Raw genomic sequence first — 6000 nt, forward strand, 5'->3', positions numbered from 1 at the left:
TAGTGGTTATTTCTGGGAAAGGGGTGAAATTTTAGGGGTAGTGGTGAAAAGGACTTATTTTAATCCTTTATACCTAGAGTATGTTTATGTATTATGTAAAAAATACTTTGGTCTGAGAATATTGGATTTCTGAGGAAGAACTTTTTAAAGTGGTAAAAGTTGGGAATGACCGTGGGGAGTAGGATGCTTAAGTGAGATGTGAAACTAATTGGAATTGAAAAGACTAAAGCATTCTGAAGCTGAATGGATTGTTTTTGTGGAATTTGAAATCATCCATGATTGTCAAGAAATGTGGTTAAGCCCTAACCTGTTTGGCTCAGTGGATAGAGCGTCGGCCTGTGGACTTAAGGGTCCCGGGTTCGATTCCGGTCAGGGCATGTACCTTGGTTGCGGGCACATCCCCAGTGGGGGGTGTGCAGGAGGCAGCTGATCGATGTTTCTCTCTCATCGATGTTTCTAACTCTCTATCCCTCTCCCTTACTCTCTGTAAAAAATCAATAAAAGATATTTTTAAAAAAAAGAAGAAAAAAAATGTGGTTAAAAAAAAAAAGAAAAAGAAAATGTGGTAGAGCCCGGCTGGGGTTGCTCAGTGGTTGAGCATCAACCTATGAATCAGGAGGTCACTTCAATTCCTGGTCAGAGCACATGCTCGGATTGCCGGCTTGATCCCCAGTGGGGGGCGTGCAGGAGGCAGCCAACTGAAGATTCTCCCTCATCATTAATGTTTCTCCCTCTCCCTCTCTGAAATCAATAAAGATATATTAAAATATATATATATGTATATATATATACATACATATATATATATATATTTTTTTTTTAAAGAAATGTGGTAGAGATAGAAAACATTCTACCAATTACCAGAGTACTGGAATAATATGGAGCATGATCATAGTGGAATGGCAATAAAGTAAAGAGTTGGAAAATGCAATTTTTACCTTAAGATAAAATTGAAATGGTTTTCAGCCATAAATTATGGGGTCAGTCATTTGGAATTAACTTCAGGTAAGAAATCAGATTAGTTCTTTGTGGTTCCTATTGTCCCATGTAAAGTAACTTGTATTTTACATGAAATATTACCTGATATCTGGGAATCAAGAAATGTGAAGTAGAACTCTAGATGATATTTGTTCAGGAAGAATGTTGCCCATTGGTTGATCTTCCACCCATGCACCAGGAGTTCGGTCGCTGGTTCCATTCCTAATCAGGGCACATGTTTCTATCTCTCTCTCTCCCTTCCTCTCTGAAATAAATAAAAACAAACAAAAAAAAAGTGAACCCATAAAAAAAAAGCCTGTTAAGGCCCATCTCATCCCAAGCTAGTCAAGTTTATTTACTTCTTTTTCACACAGTATTACTTATAAATTTAGCAGGTAATCTGATTTCAGAAGAGGACAAGAGATTGCTGAGGGCAAACATTGACAGCAAAGGAGTTAGAAAAAAGGTTCACGAATGAACATAATGGAGTAATGGCTCTATATAGGGCAGGGGTGGGCAACCTTTTTGTGAGTGCGTGCCAAAACCAGCAAAATCTCTGACTCAAAATTCTTCTGCATGCCAACCCTAATTTTTTGAGAACATGTTACACCTACTTGATATCTCTTCAGGTGTACGTATGTATGCGAAGAACCTTGAAGAAATAATGAAATTCATTCAAGCGACAAAAACACAGTATATGATGATGAAAATACATTTTTTAAATGTATACATATACACTGATAGTCCGACAGAAAACTTTGACTCCGTTGGATATTATCACTGGGACTTTTGCTGCTGCATCACTGATGACAGATTTTACATCAGGTTTATATTTCGTGACCTTCAGAGAGATGCACGAGCTACTACTTTCATCTGTCAGGCTACTCCTATTATGAGACTTAACAAAATTCATCACTGAGAACAAAGATTCACAAGCGTATGTGGATGAAACCAAAACACTGGTTGGATCTAGGAAGGCAGGGAGAGTTAAGGCAGAGGCATAGAAATTGCCCTTCCCCTCTCTCGTCAATCCATGTCTATGGTCTTTAAGATAACTTGTTATGTAAAATTATTTATTTATCTAAGATGCACCTACACTGAATTTATCTGAAAAATAAAAAAGTCAATATTAAGAAAAAAATTGTAAATGGAAGATTATAAGAGAGGGTTTCGAGTGCCAGCAAAAGTTACTGGCGTGCCATGTTTGGCACGCGTGCCAGGGGTTGCCCACCTCTGATATAGGGTGTCCCACAAAATATTTACACATTTTGAATAATGATTAATTCCAATGGGTTAAAGCTGAAAAGAAACAACAATTGAGCTATCAGCTCTAAAGGGTATATGCATTTTTGGGAGACAACCTATATATCTACTTCAGTAACATTTAAGCATTTAGCTTTGCAATATGATACAAAGATTTAATAGCTCAAATGTCAGAGAAAAAGTTTACTTGATAATCTGCTAAGAGAACAGATAAATGTGTGATAACTTTTCAAAAAGTGGTGTTTTAGCCCTGACCAGTTTGGCTCAGTGAATGGAGCGTCGGCCTGCGGACTCAGGGGGGTCCCGGGTTCGATTCCGGTCGGGCGCATCCCCGGTGGGGAGTGTGCAGGAGGCGGCTAATTGATGTTTCTCTCTCATCGATGTTTCTAACTATTTCTCTCCCTTCCTCTCTGTAAAAAATCAATAAAATATATTAAAAAAAAAAAAAGTGGTGTTTTAGCCCTGGCAGGTATTGCTCGATTGGGCGTCATTCCATGTACCAAGGAGGTAGCCCATGGATGTTCTGCTCTCATCCTGTCAATGTTTCTCCCTCTTTCTTCCTTTCTAAAAATATTTTTGCCCAGCCCATGTGGCTCAGCAGTAGAGTGTTGACCCAGGAACCAAGAGGTCGCATGGTTCAATTCCTGGTTAGGGCACATGCCTGGTTTCAGGCTTAGTCCCCAGTAGGGGGCATGCAGAATACAGCCAATTGATGATGTTTCTCTTTCACCAATGTTTCTATCTCCCTCTCCCTTGCTCTCTAAAGTGATGATTTTAAAGTGATGAGTTTCAGTTACCTGGGAATTTATGTGAAAATCTTTACTTTGACACCTGGATTAAGTGAAGTGTCAGTTTAACTGTTTAATGGTTAATAAAATTTTGACCGAGACCAAAGGATCTTACCACTAAGTCAATAGTAAGTAAAAATACTAGCTGACACAAATATCACTGTATGCCAGGCATTGTTCTAAATCAAGCATGTCAAACTCGAGGCCTGTGGGCCACAGGTGGCCCACAATGAATATTTTTGCGGCCCAGTCAATATAACAGTATGTAAGAAATGTTCAATAGAAATGTTGTAACTCTAGACAAGGCAGTTGAGGAGGAGGGAGCGAGCGGCGGGGGGGCTGGCCTGGCGTGCACTCCGCGCCTCAGGAACGTTACTGCGCGTGGAACGGCTGTTCTGGGAAGACTATTGCCCCTAGAAGAAAAGATGTTCGGTTTTCACAAGCCGAAGACGTACCGAAGTCCAGGAGGCCGCTGTATTTGCAGAGCTAAGTCCTCCGGTTCTCGATTCACGGACAGTAAGCGCTATGAGGAGGATTTCCAGAGCTGTTTTGGGTTGCATGAGACACGTTCAGGAGACATCTGTAATGCCTGTGTCCTGCTTGTGAAAAGATGGAAGAAATTGCCAGCAGGATCCAAAAAAAACTGGAATCACGTGGTAGATGCAAGGGCAGGACCCAGCCTGAAGACTACACTGAAACCAAAGAAAGTGAAAACTCTATCTGGAAACAGGATAAAAAGCAACCAGATCAGCAAACTACAGAAGGAATTTAAACGTCCTAATTCTGACGCTCACAGCACCACCTCAAGTGCCTCCCAGCTCAGTCTCCTTGCGACAGTAACCAGTCAGATGAGGGCTCAGATACAGAGGTGGCTTCGCACTCCAGCAGAACGCCAGTTTTTTCCTTTTTAGATCTCACGTACTGGAAAAGACAGAAAATATGTTGTGGGATTATCTATAAAGGCCGCTTTGGGGAAGTCCTCATTGACACTCACCTCTTCAAGCCTTGTTGCAGCAACAAGAAGGCGGCTGCAGAGAAGCCGGAGGAGCCCAGCCCAGAGCCTCTGCCCATGTCCACCCAGGAGTGGTGACTGAGGTGTATGTAGAAGGGGAACAGGAAATGATTGAAATTTTAGGGGGGAAAAAAACCCAAAACACAGCAACAAAATGACCTTCCTGTTTTTCACTTGGATACCTGCTATTCTGCCAAAAGACAATTTCTAGAATAGTTCCGAATGGGTTATTTTTTCCTCCACTTCCACAAGTTCCACCAACTCTGAAGCCAGTGTCTAGCTTACTAAAAGGAAAAACAGACATGTACATAATATTTAAGATGCTGAGTATTTCATAGGAAAGCTGAATGCTGCTGTAAAGTGCTCTTTAAGTCTTTTTCTTTTAAATCCCCTTCTCGTGAATGAAATTAGGGGGACTTCAGGGGACAGAGATGGGATTTGTTGTATGATAAACGTACGTAGTTTTTAGTCTTTCTATATTGAGAAGCAGTGGTTGGGGCATTTTTAAAGATGGCTGACTACACTTGTTTTCCTTCATGATCATGAATTTGTCATAAACCAGTAACCTGGACTTGCCCCTCGAGGTAGTTGTTAATAATTTTAAAATATTAAGGTCTTGCCAAGGTTCTGAGGATTCAAACCTGTACTACTGAATATTAAGCAGGACAGAATAAGCTCTCTGGTACAAATACCTTGAAGGAGTCATTTCTAAATATACACAGAGGTAACTGGACTGTATATGTTGTATCCTGTGTCACCTCCTTCATATTGCTATTTGATGAAGGTTTTAATTTATATGAAACTTCTAAAGCAGAATCGAAGCTCCTCTTGGGGAAATGTCAAGCAAGTCTTCAGGATAAGCAATCTTAATATAGATAGTACCAAAGCTTTATTTTACCACATGGGAGAGAACACACTCTATGAAACATGTTCAGATATCTGAAAAATGTGCAGGCTTTCAGGATAGCATAAAAATAACAAAGGTTGATGCTTCTGGGGGCACGCTTCTCAGAGGGCTCGCCGAGTGTGTAAATAATTGACTTTGGCTCGTGTTGCTTACCGGTGACTTCATTGAAAATCTACACAATTCAGTTTTAGCTCTGGATTACTTCAGTTGACCTTTGTGAAGGTTTTATCTGTGTAGAGTGTTTGTTCAACTTGTTTTAATGTATGAGGGTTTTAGCGTCTCCCCCCACCACTATATTAAAGTAAAATGCTAGTAAAAGAAAAGAGGTGTGTTAATGCTGAGTGGGTTTGGCTTTTTGTAGTCAGGTTTTCTGAACATTGAGATTTTAGATGATAAATCCTGAACGTGGGGCCCTTCGGTTCTAAAATTTTTATGAAAAGCCTGTTCCTTGAACTCAAACCCAAGTACTCTCATTGCCTCTTTTCTATCAATTCAGGAAGAATATTACCGGTTCACACTTTTTCAGAATGAGGGAGGATCATTTTCCGACCTTATCTTTATAATAAAATGACTCGGTGCTTATTTTTAAAGCCTGATTTTAAAAATTGGATAGTATGAATAACAATAAGGAGTGAGCTACTTTTTATGGGCACCCTGTAGTTTTATAGTTCTTATTCTAAACTTAAAATTTTATATTCCTTTGGAAGAAACTACAAGCCACCGTCTGTACAGACAATACAGTGGTTTGGGGCGGCGCCCCCACAGCCTCGAAGGTGTACTGCAAGAGTCTCAGCCATTCTCCTCTTCCTCCCGAGTTACTTTGAAATGGTCCTTTTTTTTATTTTTTTATTTTGTACATTTTGGCTACAGTGTCGGTGGTAGAATATACTCTAATATGGATCATCTCTACTTCTGTATTTATTTATTTATTACTAGACCACAGTCAACCACAGTCTTCTTTTTCCCTTCCACCTCTCTTTGCCTGTAGGATGTACTGTATGTAGTCATGCACTTTGTATTAATATATTAGAAATCTACAAATCTGTTTTGTA

The 6000-nt window shown here is 40.0% G+C and overlaps 1 pseudogene across 1 annotated transcript; it reads left to right on the plus strand.

Moving 5' to 3' along the window:
* Nucleotides 1-3454: 3454 nt before the first annotated feature.
* LOC308514119 (SIN3-HDAC complex-associated factor-like) lies at nt 3455-4119 on the plus strand (annotated as a pseudogene). Its single transcript has one exon. The product of its transcript is annotated as an SIN3-HDAC complex-associated factor-like (transcript).
* Nucleotides 4120-6000: the final 1881 nt, after the last annotated feature.

This window comes from Myotis nattereri (genome assembly GCF_964212035.1).
Source record: "Myotis nattereri genome assembly, chromosome: 2".
Taxonomy (NCBI): Eukaryota; Metazoa; Chordata; class Mammalia; order Chiroptera; family Vespertilionidae; genus Myotis; species Myotis nattereri.